This window comes from Mauremys mutica, chromosome 10 (assembly GCF_020497125.1).
Source record: "Mauremys mutica isolate MM-2020 ecotype Southern chromosome 10, ASM2049712v1, whole genome shotgun sequence".
In the NCBI taxonomy this organism is placed as follows: Eukaryota; Metazoa; Chordata; order Testudines; family Geoemydidae; genus Mauremys; species Mauremys mutica.
In genome coordinates this window covers 47,756,696-47,770,333 of record NC_059081.1, presented here as the reverse complement: position 1 = coordinate 47,770,333, position 13,638 = coordinate 47,756,696, and the positions used below count along the sequence as shown (strand labels likewise).

The 13,638-nt window shown below is 41.5% G+C and overlaps 1 long non-coding RNA gene across 3 annotated transcripts in view; it reads left to right on the top strand.

The window, feature by feature from the left end:
• Positions 1–13,638, top strand: part of LOC123378186 — a 41,075-nt gene that overhangs the window by 16,320 nt on the left and 11,117 nt on the right. For 2 of the 3 annotated variants that reach the window (XR_006582500.1, XR_006582498.1), the window contains exon 3: positions 3,961–4,114. This is a non-coding gene — a long non-coding RNA (uncharacterized LOC123378186). Of the gene's footprint in view, positions 1–3,960; positions 4,115–6,909; positions 8,153–13,638 lie in introns of those variants that run through there. The other variant, XR_006582499.1, reaches the window with a different exon arrangement.

Below are 13,638 nucleotides of genomic sequence, written 5' to 3'. Positions count from 1 at the left end.
AGTAAGGCATTTGATACGGTCCCACATGGGGAATTATTAGCTAAATTGGAAAAGATGGGGATCAATATGAAAATTGAAAGGTGGATAAGGAACTGGTTAAAGGGGAGACTACAACGGATCGTACTGAAAGGTGAATTGTCAGGCTGGAGGGAGGTTACTAGTGGAGTTCCTCAGGGATCGGTTTTGGGACCAATCTTATTTAATCTTTTTATTACTGACCTTGGCACAAAAAGTGGGAATAATAAAGTTTGTGGATGACACAAAGCTGGGAGGTATTGCCAATACAGAGAAGGACCAGAATATCATACAGGAAGATCTGGATGACCTTGTAAACTGGAGTAATAGTAATAGGATGAAATTTAATAGTGAAAAGTGAAAGGTCATGCATTTAGGTATTAATAACAAGAACTATTGTTATAGCTGGGGATGCATCAGTTGGAAGTAACAGTGGAGGAGAAGGACCTCAGAGTACTGGTTGATCACAGGATGACTATGAGCTGCCAATGTGATATGGTTGTGAAAAAAGCTAATGTGGTCTTGGGATGTATCAAGCGAGGTATTTCCAGTAGAGATAAGGAAGTTTTAGTACCGTTATACAAGGCACTAGTGAGACCTTATCTGGAATACTGTGTGCAGTTCTGGTCTCTCATGTTTAAGAAGGATGAATTCAAACTGGAACAGGTACAGAGAAGGGCTACTAGGATGATCCGAGGAATGAAAAACCTGTCTTATGAAAGGAGACACAAAGAGCTTGGCTTGTTTAGCCTAACCAAAAGAAGGCTGAGGGGAGATATGATTGCCATCTATAAATATATCAGAGGAATAAATACCAGGGAGGGAGAGGAATTATTTAAGCTGAGTACCAATGTGGACACAAGAACAAATGGATATAAACTGACCATCAGGACTTGAATTTAGACTTGAAATTAGATGAAGGTTTCTAACCATCAGAGGAGTGAAGTTCTGGAACAGCCTTCCAAAGGGAGTAGTGGGGGCAAAAGACATATCTGCCTTCAAGACTAAGCTTGATAAGTTTATGGAGGGGATGGTATGATGGGATAGCCTAATTTTGGCAATTAATTGATCTTTGACTATTAGCAGTAAATATGCCCAGTGGTCTGTGATGGGATGTTAGATGGGGTGGGATCTGAGTTACTACAGAGAATTCTTTCCTGGGTGTCTGGCTGGTGAGTCTTTCCCACATGCTCAGGGTTTAGCTGATCGCCATATTTGGGGTCAGGAAGGAATTTTCCTCCAGGGCAGATTGGCAGAGCCCCTGGGGGTTTTTCGCCTTCCTCTGAAGCGTGGGGCACGGGTCACTTGCTGGAAGATTCTCTGAACCTTGAAGTCTTTAAACAATGATTTGAAGACTTCAGTGACTCAGACACAGGTTTGATACAGGAGTGGGTGGGTGAGATTCTGAGGCCTGCATTGTGCAGGAGGTCAGACTAGATGATCGTAATGGTCCCTTCTGACCTTAAAGTCTATGATTCTATGATAATACATTACGGGAGCTAGATAGCTAAACCTCTCATCACTCCCAAGTGGCTTCAATATGCTGTGTCATCAATACGCTGTTTACACTCAGCTCTACATATCTGCTTCATATTTTATCAGACTCGGCTGGTAGGGCATGATGGCTCTCCCAATATTTAGCCAAAATTGAGGCTTGCATGATTGACTAAAGTTCAGTGTGGATCAGAGTGAGATTGTCTGGGGAAATATCCAAATCAAATATGTCCCCTGCAGTAATGAGAACATGCCTATCTTTTGTAAATAAGATACACAGTCTAGGTTCTTTTGGACTCTCAGCTGTTTCTGATGTCTAACAAGCAGCAGTATTCAGGAGTTCTTTTCCAAAGGAATATTAAAATACTGTATGTGGTGTTACACTTGAAGACCATTAAAGCTTAAACTAGTTCAGAAAGAGGCCACACATTTTCCTGTGTTCATTTGGAACATATTACAGCTAGTATGGAGTAATATAACATATTTCATTTATTTAGTCTATTGTCTACAAATAACTGCACACAACTATTTTTACTTGTCTTAAACTTTATCATGTAGCTTTCATTGTTAAACAAAATATATTTTCATTTTTTTCCTTGATCAAGGCTGTAATAGGTAAACTCCTTAATTAATGTCTGTTTCCCATGTGTTATAATATTTCCCTTGTTGTTTTCTAAAAGCTTTATTCCAAGTCATTTTAACCATAAATATATTTTTGTTTTTCACAATATGGTTGCTCACATAAGACTGTCAGAACCAAAATTAATTAGCTTGCTCTGGTTCTGGCTTGCTGATTCAGTGAAGTGAATTGCCCATGAAGTGTTCTGAATATGAGATAGTTTAAAGTAGCAAAATTCACATCTGTAACCAAACATTCTCACAGTTATTAGGATCTGTAGTTTTTGACCTGATCTTGCAAACATTTGTGTGTGTTTAACTTTTCACATTAATGTACCTTCTAGAGCAGGGGTGGGCAAACTTTTTGGCCCACGGGCCACATCTGGGTATGGAAATTGTATGGTGGGCCATGAATGCTCAAGAAATTGGGGGTTTGAGGGTGGGAGGGCTCCAGCTGGGAGTTCGGGCTCTGGGGTGGGGCTGGGGATGAGGGATTGGGGGTGCAGGAGGGTGCTCTGGGCTGGGACCAAGGGGTTCGGAAGGTGAGAGGGGATCAAGGTTGGGGCACAGAAGGGGTTCGGGGGGCAGGCTCCAGGTGGCACTTACCTCAAGCAGCTCCCAGAAATAGCAGCATGTCCCCCCTCCAGCTCTTATGAGGAGGTGCAGCCAGGTGGCTCTGCACACTGCCCTGTCCACAGGCGCCACCCTGCAGCTCCCATTGACTGAGGTTCCCGGCCAATGGGAGCTGCGGGGGCAGCACTTGGGGCAGGGGCAGTGTGCGGAGCCCCCCTCACTGCCTCTATGCATAGGAGCTGGAGGGGGGACATGCCCCTACTTCCAGGAGCCATACGGAGTGGGGAAAGACCCCGATCCTGCTCCTCAGCTGGAGCTCCAGAGCGGGGCAAGCCCCATACCCCACTTCCCGGCAGGAGCTTGAGGGCCGGATTAAAATGTCTGGAGGGCTGGATGTGGCCCCCGAGGTGTAGTTTGCTCACCACTGTTCTAGAGCATGCCAGCAGGGTTTACTTGGGGCAGTTAGAACACATGTTCAAGCACTGTGCAGATCACATCCCTTTAGTGTGCTTTGTCGGTGCCATATAGACAAACCCAAAGTGAAAAACTGTATCTCAGTGAAATTCTGGAGGAACAGGCAAAGGGAAAAAAACACTCAAAAGCATAGTGACAGTAGCAGCAACCAAACTGATCAAGTTTTCTGCTAATGTGAAGCATACCCAGACAATTTCCTCTAGCCATAATACTGTAGTACTCTCACTGGAGTTTGATTAGTGTGGGACACATTTTTAAAGAGTTCATAGGCTTTTGCCTCTGCAATTCCTGACCATGTCAGTAATAATTAGGCTTGGCAGAAATTGATTTTTATGTTTTATAATTTTGATGGATAACATCGATGTTTACTTTTAAGGGTTTTTTTTCTAATTTTATCACTCTTAATTTTCACAGCTGCAGGAAACCATGGGAGGGAGATCAGACAATAGATTAGGCAATTATTTAATGACAGTAGACACTGAGATTCAAAAAGTTAAAGCTTTTTAAGTGTTAAAACACAAATTGTCGTCATCACATGTCAAAATACACAAAGTAAATATCATTAAATCAAACTCAAATAAGTTCTCAAACAACATTTTTCTTACTTTGCCTATCTGTAAATTTTTATCATTGTCAATAGAAATATTTTTTGGTCATTTGTGCATATATAGTGCAATTGGTGTTTACCAACACTTATTGATTAAAAAATCAAATCCTTCTAAGCCTAGTAATAAACAGTGATGAAAAACCTGTCCAGTGCTCTGAAAAAGTATCTCTTAATTGCAGAGAAAGAAGGCTGCTCAACCCTGAAGCAACATTCTACCACTTTCATGAAGCAGCAGTGGAGAAAATGAGCACAATTGTGGCAGCAATGAAAAGAAAAGCAGGACTGGAAGTAACAATAAGCAGATCCTTTCCCTTACCTTACCAACCACAGGAGGTAACTAATTTTGCTGTCATGTGTACGCAACAGCCTCTTTCTAATTCAACAATTCACCAACAGCTGAAATGCCACCCTTATACTGCATATAATGCATTTAACTGTGTGATAAAAAGGGCACAAATGTTTAAACTGTATGATCCTTGCAGCATAGATTGTTCCTTTATTTGTGTCTTGTGCAGTGTGGAGGACATATATCCCTTCTACTTTAACAATAATATTACAAGGCCTGGGAGACTTTTAAGCTTTTGGGGATTTCACAAAGCATCTAGAACACTTAAAATGCCTTTGAAGTTTCTTGTAGAGGTATGAACTAAAACCCCAGCTTGAACTCTGGATCAGGATATGAATATGATAACTCCATAATGGACAAAAGTAAAACACTGGATACAAATATGCCTGATATATATGGGGTTTTGCAATCAGAATCTATACATTCCCAGATGTTCACCGCCAATCACCCTTTTCTCATCAAAACGTAGACTTAGACCTTTATTAGAGTGTCCTATACAATTTAATAGAGAATGGCGACACTTCTGTGGAATTTTAGCCCTATCAATAGACTTCTATAGAAGTGATATAATTATCCATTATATTCTGGATATTGATGTAAAATAGAATTTATCTAGAATTCTCTATCAATTTTAGTAGGATTTGACAGTAATGTCTATAAAATTCTATTTAATTTCCATAAAATATGATTGTTTGAATTTCTATTCATATCTACAAGTCTGTTCCATAAGGTAGCATATTTGGCTTTCTACTAAACGTATACTTTTCAAATTTAACTAAATAATATGTTGATGAAGAAAGAGTTAGGAAGTTATATTATACACTATTACACAGTTGTCAGCCAAAACAATATGAACAGTTTAAAAGGTCAGTATAGTGCACTAATGTAATTTAAGTAAATAAATTGGATCAACCTTGATGTCAGAAAGTTAGAATTAAAACAGATTAATTTGCACATTTAGGCAATAACAAAGGTTATTAAAGGGCAAATCCCCCTCCCTTTTGCATATCCAGTTAAAAAAATGGGTCTATCTTAGCAGTGGTCCCATGAGGGTGGGGAGAATAGAATACTTACCACAGTGCAGACTATTATGCTGAGGGTTCTACAGCCATGTGTCCTCCTTACTCAATCTTCTAGATCACTCTGTTGGGCTCTTTGGCACATAGGAACAGACTAGACATAACAAGAAGGCAGGTGGCACTACAGTCACCCTGTCTTCACACATGAAGTCCAAAAGAAGAGCCTCTGAATTCATTCATCTATTAATAGAAACCAGAGCCAAAGCTAAAATAGATTATATGTTAATCTACAGAGCCACAAAATTCTAAACGGTTCATAAAGGAACTTACTTATACATTGTCAGTGCTAGTGATAAAATACCTTATACATGTTGCTCTGGGGAATTTCAGTATTCATGCTGACAAGGCCTCAGACACAAAAGCACAGGAACTCTTCTCCTTACTTACATCCCTAGGACTTTCTCAGGTCACCTCTGGTCCAACCTACACAGCTGGTCACCCCAGGGTTCTGTCCTTCAGATATTATGTCAATATCAGGTAGACCTGGGTGAAAATTTTGTCTGAAATATTTTTTGGCAAAATATGCAAATTTGGTGACCAACACACTTCATGAATTCATATACATAGATTGTTTTTGTTTAAAAAATAAATTTAAAAATCAGAAAATATTCAAATAAACCATTTTGATTTTTTCATTTGAAATTAAATTTCATTTAAACATTTCCTTTTTTTGAAAAAGAGAGATATTTAGAAAGGTAGAAATCAAAACAAAACATTTAGTTATATCTGAAACTTAAAAAAAAAAATTAGCTGTTTTTATTTTTTTTAATCATTTTTCGGTCAATCCAAAACATTTTTAATTGTCAATTGCCAGGGATCCAAAAATCTATTGTTCACTCAGCTCTAGTAGCAAGGACGTCACAACGCAGCTACTGCCTTGGGCTGGCCATCACCTCTTTTAGGCACTGGTCAGAACTCTCCCAGCTCCCAGGCAACAAGAAAGACCCATGATCCTATCTCAACCATGAAGACTCATAGGCCCCACCAAATTCCAAAGCATGCTAAAGGACAGTAGCAATCCACAGAATGTGGAGTTGAGGATCTGGCAAATCATAATTGTATGTTAGTCTTGGTTTTTGACACAGAGGCCTCCAATTGGCCTCTTCCATCTCACTACCACACTGATCTTGGTTTTCTAACACCCTTCAGCAGATGAAGGGAAAGGAATGGAAATGGGCACTGATGGCAGAAAATGAACGTTGTAACACAGGTTGAAACATAAAGAATTTCTCTATGCTTATGCTGAAACTGTGCTCCATACCAAAAGAAACCTTCCTATCAGCTTCCAGTGAAGCTGTTAAATCCTGCCCTAAGGAACTATCCAGGAAGGTAAACCACTTCATCAGTCCTGAGTAGATTTGGTTGGAAAAATTATACTGAAACACATTTTTGTCAGAATTTGCTGATTTTTTTAAATCAAAAGATTCCACAGTGCCAGTTTGATTTTGATGAAGCGCTAGGTAGGGTTATATTGGCCCAGAGCTTTCAGGGCTTCCACAGCTCATCAGTTTGACTGCTTTGGAGTCAGGGACTTCCAGGATCTGTAGCTTCAGGGTAGTGCATCAGGCAGAGAGCCCCAGTTCTGGGGCTCTATCCCTTTCATGGATAATTTAAAATTTGTTTGGTTTAAATCCAAATCAGCACAAACCAAATTTCAAAGTAGGGAAATGCTCTGCAAAATGGAATTACCTTTCTGTCCCCAGCTTTAGTCCTGGTGGCTACATCCTGCAACAGAGCACAGTACCAAGTGCTGTGAGGAACTATCAGAATACTTCACTGAAAAAATTACACATATTCAGGAAGGCTTCTTTAACAGCATGGATCTGTTCCCCATATCCAGTCAACAAGCAGCCAACCTGCATGCCCAGAATTCAGTACATTCATTCCTCTAGAAGTACTGAACACCCTAAAGAAGTCTCACTTATGTCTTTTCTGGCTGGTGAAGGAGAGTCACGGGCAGCTAGTGCCACTCAAGATTGAAATAGCCAGTGCCTCATTCAGGAAAAGAATCTTCCCTTCCTTCTTCAAATACAAGATAGTGCAACCAGCACTGAAGAAATGCTCCCTAGATACACTGGTTCTAGCTACTCCCTACCACCCAGTATCAAACCTTCCACTCCTGAGCAAACTCATACAGAAGCTAGCCAAAGGCCAACTACAAGATCATCTAACTGAAGGTACAATCTGGATTTGGGCCAGGACATGAAATAGAAACAGCTTTAATGGCACTGATGGATGATCTCCAGCTGTCAATGGATGGTCACACTTCCATTCTTAGCTGCCTAGACCTCTCTGCAACATTCAACACAGTTGATCATGCTGTCCCAAATGAGGTGGAAGAATGCACTAAAAAGCTAAAGTGTTTCCTGGAGAGAGACCCAAACTGTAGCGAAGGGGAAACTGCTCCTCTGCCACTAAAACCCTCACTTATGGAGTCCTATAAGATAATAGACTTTCCAGTTATGTGATTTTTATTTATAGAAAATCTATCATTGATGCAAGGCTGAATCTAATCTGCCCTGGTCTTGGACAGCTTTAAATTTGGGAGTGGGGAGGAAAAATATTTGTCTGTTTTGTTTTGTTTTTTAAAGGGGAGAGTGGAAGGATCTGTTTGAATTTGCTTAGAGGTTTGGAATGTAGGAGTAAGTTCTGGGTTGAGGGAGGAAGAGGTGAGATTTGTTTGTTACATTATTGTGCAATTTATCACTTGTATATCATGGTCAAATGTAAGGTGTATATATGAATGGGACAAATCACATGAGCTGGGGGCAAGTAAGATGCTGTGTTTGTAATCATAATTTTAAAATATATTTGCCTGGTAGGTAAGCTCATTTGTAATTTATGAATTGATGTTTGTCCTCCCCGCCCTCATTAGAATAATTAATTATTGAATATATGTGTTTTGCATATGTAATCAGAAGAGTACACAAGAGGCACTTAACAAGAGGGGACAGAAGATGAATTTGATTAGTTAGCACTGCTGAAACCAAAGTCAATTTTGCAGCTTGTAGTTTGAATTTAAAAACTTCAGTAAACATTGCATTGATCTTTTAAACTTTACAAATTTCTGTCTTTTTTGTCTGTGACCTTTCTATTTTACAAATGTAGAAACACAATATCGTTTTTTCTTTTTTTAAATCTTTCTGGCTTATGATGTTTTTTGTTTTGAATAATCCTTTAAAAATCACATTAATAAAAATGAATAGTCTTCTTGATCTGCTCACATCAGCTATATTTAGTATTTCTAAAACAGATCCTTATATCAAGTCAGCACATTCAGGTTTTTGTGGCACATGACAAGCAAGTTAACACCATTTTTTGCAGCACAGCACAATATAAAGAGAACATCTATCTGTAAAAAACAAGCCTTTTTTCAAAGTGTTGTTTAGGCCACAATAATTCATCAGGTAACTAAATACAGGATACCAAAATAGTATATGTGCTGAAGTGTGAATCCATGGTAATTATCTCAAATTTTGTGTGGTGGTTTTCTGATATGGTAAATGTTTACTCAGCACTGTTTTTCAATGGGACAATAGGATTAGGATCCAAGCAGCTGCATTGTTAAGCCGGTGCTAATTTTTTTAAGGTTTGTGGAAGAGAGATCCTGAAACTTTTTATTTTATTGTATCAGATATATATACACAGCAAGACAGATCAATAGCATGACAGACACGCTGTTCAAATTTAAGTACTGGTTCTAGATTCCTATTTGCAAAGAGAGAAGTATAAATGAACATGCACAACAATAGCTTTGGCCTCATGCCACAATGAGGTAAGTGTCCTCAGCTCCCATTCAAGACACCATACTAAGAATTCTGTTTTGAAAATTGTAGAGTGGAGACAATAAGCTAGTAGTTTTAACAGTAATAAAAGCAGTGGAAAATTTGAGATGTTCACTGGTGCAAGAAGCAAGGGCATTTCATTTCAGTTCACCTGGGTAATTCAAATATGAAAGTCTCCATCAACTGCTAAAGTAAAAAGAAAGCAAAGTCAGTGAGGAAAGGGGTTTGGCGAGCTCCTTTCATTTGATGAGTTTTCTGGACACTGATCTGTGTCAGGGCCGTCCCTAGGCATATGCGGCTGCGTAGGGCACCGGAAAATTTGGGGCACCATTGCCCTTGCTGGCCGTGGCTGGAATCGTCTCTTCTCCAGCCCCTCCCCCGTGCTGGGCCGTCAGGCTTCTCCCCAACCCCCTCCCCTTCCTCCTCAGCTGGCCGGCCTCTGGCTCCAGCCTCTGGCTCTGCCGCCCCAGCCCTGGGGAGTCCAGAGCGGCGTGGCAGCCCAGCCCACCGCCGCCCGGAGCGGAGTCTCTCCCTGGACTCGCCTGCCTGTGCTGCTCAGTCTCCGGTGGAGGCCGGGCCAGGGCCAGGACAGGAAGAGCAAAACTTCCACGTGAGTCGGGGGTGGGGAGCGAAGTGTGGGGGGGGAGACAAAGTGACAGTGCGCTTACTGTCTCTCACACTTCCCTAACACCCACACAGATTGGCTCTCACACCCACAAACTCTCTGCCTCTCACGAGTCACAGTCCCCCAATACAGATTGTCACAAAACACAGTCTCACAATCCTCAGCACACACTCTGTCACACAGTTCCCCAACACACAGTCACACACACTCACATGCACTGCCTCTCTCTCACACACACATACACACACACACACACACACACTCTGTCATGCACACACACACACGTATTATTATTACTGCTTGGTACTTCCTGTCAAAATGCTCGTGGTGAGCCAGGAGTGGCGAGGGGCTGCAGGAGGGCCATGGACTCTGGCAAGATGCAGCCTCCATGTGACAGCGTGAAGCCTGTCTTGAGCCACTGCCACAGCATCTGCTGAGTGAGAAGCACAGTGTGTGTCAGCAATGTGTGGGTTCTGGAGGTCCATGGGCGGGGGTGGTGGCTGTGCCACCTCGACACTGGGGTCAGCGGTGCCAGCTGGGGACCACCTTCAGTGGAGCATAGGGGCACCAGTTTAATATTACTTCGTAGGGACCCATAAATCCTAAGGACGGCCCTGATCTGTGTGACCTAATTAGCTCTCCTTTTTATCACCTACAAACTCTTAATCCCCTGCAAATTATAAAGTTATTCACCAAGGGTAAGTCATGCCTGACCAAACTGATGTCTTTCTATGATGAGATAACTGACTCTGTGGATATGGGAAAAGCGGTGGACGTGATATATCTTGACTTTAGCAAAGCTTTTGGTACAGTATCCCACGGTATTCTTGCGAGCAAGTTAAAAAAGTATGGATGGGATGAATGGACTATAAAGTGGATAGAAAGCTGGCTAGTGATCAATGACTCGATGTCTAGTTGGCAGCCCGGGATTGGTCTTGGGGCTGGTTTTGTTCAACATCTTTATTAATGATCTGGGTGATGGGATGGATTGCACCCTCAGCAAGTTCGTAGATGACACTAAGCTGGGGTGAGAGGTAGATACCCTGTTGGGTAGGGATAGGGTCCTGAGTGACCTAGATGAATTGGAGGGTTGGGCCAAAAGAAATCTGATGAGGTTCAACATGGAGAAGTGTAGAGTCCTGCACTTAGGAAGGAAGAATCCCATGCACCGCTACAGGCTGGGGACCAACTGGCTAAGCAGCAGTTCCGCAGAAAAGGACCTGGGTATTACAGTGGATGAGAAGCTGGATATGAGTCAGCAGTGTGCCCTTGTTGCCAGGAAGGCTAACGGCATATTGGGCTGCATTAGTAGGAGCATTTCCAGCAGATTGAGGGAAGTGATTATTCCCCTCTATTCGGCACTGGTAAGGCCACATCTGGAGTATTGCGTCCAGTTTTGGGCCCCCCACTACAGAAAGGATGTGGACAAATTGGAGAGAGTCCAGCGGAGGGCAATGAAAATGATCAGGGGGCTGGAGCACATGACTTATGAGGAGAGGCTGAGAGAACTGGGCTTGTTTAGTCTGCAGAAAAGGACGGGGGGATTTGATAGCAGCCTTCAGCTACCTGAAGGGGGGTTCCAAAGAGGATGGAGCTAGACTGTTCTCAGTGGTGGTAGATGACAGAACAAGGCGCAATGGTCTCAAGTTGCAGTGGGGGAGGTTTAGGTTGGATATTAGGAAACACTATTTCATTAGGAGGGTGGTGAAGCACTTGAATGGGTTACCTAGGGAGGTGGTGGAATCTCCATCCTTAGAGGTTTTTAAGGCCCAGTTTGACAAAGCCCTGGCTGGGATGATTTAGTTGGTGTTGGTCCTGCTTTGAACAGGGGTTTGGACTAGATGACCTCCTGATGTTTCTTCCAAACCTAATCTTCTATTATTCTATGAATGTTTGTGTTCAGTTGTTGTGGCAGGCTGCTAAAATTTCCCGAGGAATGCAAGTGAAAGGAGAGAAAGTGTGTATCCATCCTAACCTGAATGGAATTTCTTGAGACCCATGAAATGTATGTCTGCAGCCCCAAGGCTTTTTTCTGGTTGAATTTCAATAGATTGCTGCAAACAAGGGAGGTTGTACAGAATCTCAAATAAAGTGTGTTAAGAATTTTTTTTATAATGGAAAATGCTAGGCAACTTAAATATATTAGGGTAGCATTTTTAAAAGCATCTATGAGAATTAGATACTCAACTTCTACTGAGTTTCAATGGAAGTTGGGAGCCTAATTCTCTTAGGTGCAACTGAAAATTCTATCATTTGAGGCTGGAGTCAGGTCAAATACCTCCCCAAAACATCAGGCTGCCTCATGTTCTTTTCACAGAGGTGACTAGAAACTGGATGAGAAAACAGACAAAAGAAATTTTTTTCAAGCATGTCAGATCTTGATAGGGACCTGGAAAGCAAAAAAAAGCAGTTGGGCTTATGCATTTTTTAATGTGCAAATGAATTAAAAAAAAAACCCTCCAAAGCAATATATAAGAATATGTAATTTATTGAAATATAGGTTAATTTATTTAAATTGCAGAGACTAATATCACCTTTCTCCTGCGCCATTCCTTGAACAGAAATTCTACTTTGTCTTTTGGGAGTCATACACTATTTCTCTGTGTACTTAATTCTTTTTTTTTTCTTTTTGGAGTTGGGGGTAGGGATAGTAAATGCTAAAAAAAGAGACTTTGCATCCCAAAGATCAATAAAGTAGAACTATGATGGGGTATATACCCCACACTGGTACTAAAAGCGTTAACAGGAGCTAGAAAGTTCAGTTGAGATAGCTGATTACGGAGAGCAAACCAGACTTAATTGAAGATTAGGCCAGCTGGGTGAGGAGTTGGGTGGTGAGCATAAAGGTAGGAAGCCCAGGTGAGAGGGGGCTGCAGGGAGAGAGAGGAAGAATACTGCAAGCCCTCTTTAATTACTAGAGAGTGGTGGAAAGGCCTACAGAGTGCCAAAAGTACCGTAAGCCCAGAAAGGAGCTGTGGGAAAGTGCCTGAAGGAAGGTCGAGGTAGCAGGAAGTCCAGGAGGTGATGAGGAGTCAAAGGGAACAGACTTTACCTGCTCACCACAAGTCCCTGGACTGGAACTAACAGGAGGGCCTGAATCCCCCTACTGGGTCACTCTAAAAGGTGGTGTAGAAACACCTTACCCAAGAAGAAAATGAACTATTGAGTTTGGAGCCAGGCCTCCAAGGAGAAAGCTTTGGCAAGTGCAGCTCTACACAAGAGTGTGTGGACAGCCCTGCAGCTCCCAGGAAGGGCGAGACTTTAAAATGACCTGGGCAAAGAGCTAAGTCATGAGAGGAGAAAGAGACTGCTTCAGGGACAGAGGAACTGTCAGCAGGGGGCACTAGATGATTGCAACACCATTCTTGATCATAAGGCTCCCCCAGATGAGTGTACTCTCCTACAGAAACCTATCTGTTTGTCCTAGTTTATGAATGGGAAATAATATTCTTATAAAACTATGTTGCATTAAAGCTATCCCTGCTGCTGTACCAGTCTCCCTCGAAGGGTTAGACTGTTATAGTGATGCTTATAAATCAGTTATTTTAAAGAAGTTACTGAAGTTTGTGCATAAAAATATCATTGTGCTTTTTAACTCTCCAAACACATTTGTAAACTTGTTTCAGTAAGGCTGTTTTAATTAAATTAATGAAATCCTTAAATTCTACATAAATCCCACAAACTCTCTGTCACTTTCTGCTGAGTTAGTGTTTTGTTTTCCCTTCAGGTGCATATTGCTAACTGTCTTGGATTATTAAGAGTAATTGATAATAAAAGCCTAGCTCACAAGTAATATCAATAACAAAATTAACCTAACCCTTGGGCCTGGTTAAACAGAACAGGTCTCACAAGCTGAAATGTCATTAATGGCCTCGAATAACATTGATTGGTGTTGTTTGAAGTCTTCTTTCTCAAAAAAGCAGTCTGCACCCTTTAATGTTGGCTGAGAGAGTCTCAAAAAGAGACATTTCTATCCTTCTTTGATGAGGCCTGAAAAATAATTATAATTAAACGATGGTTTA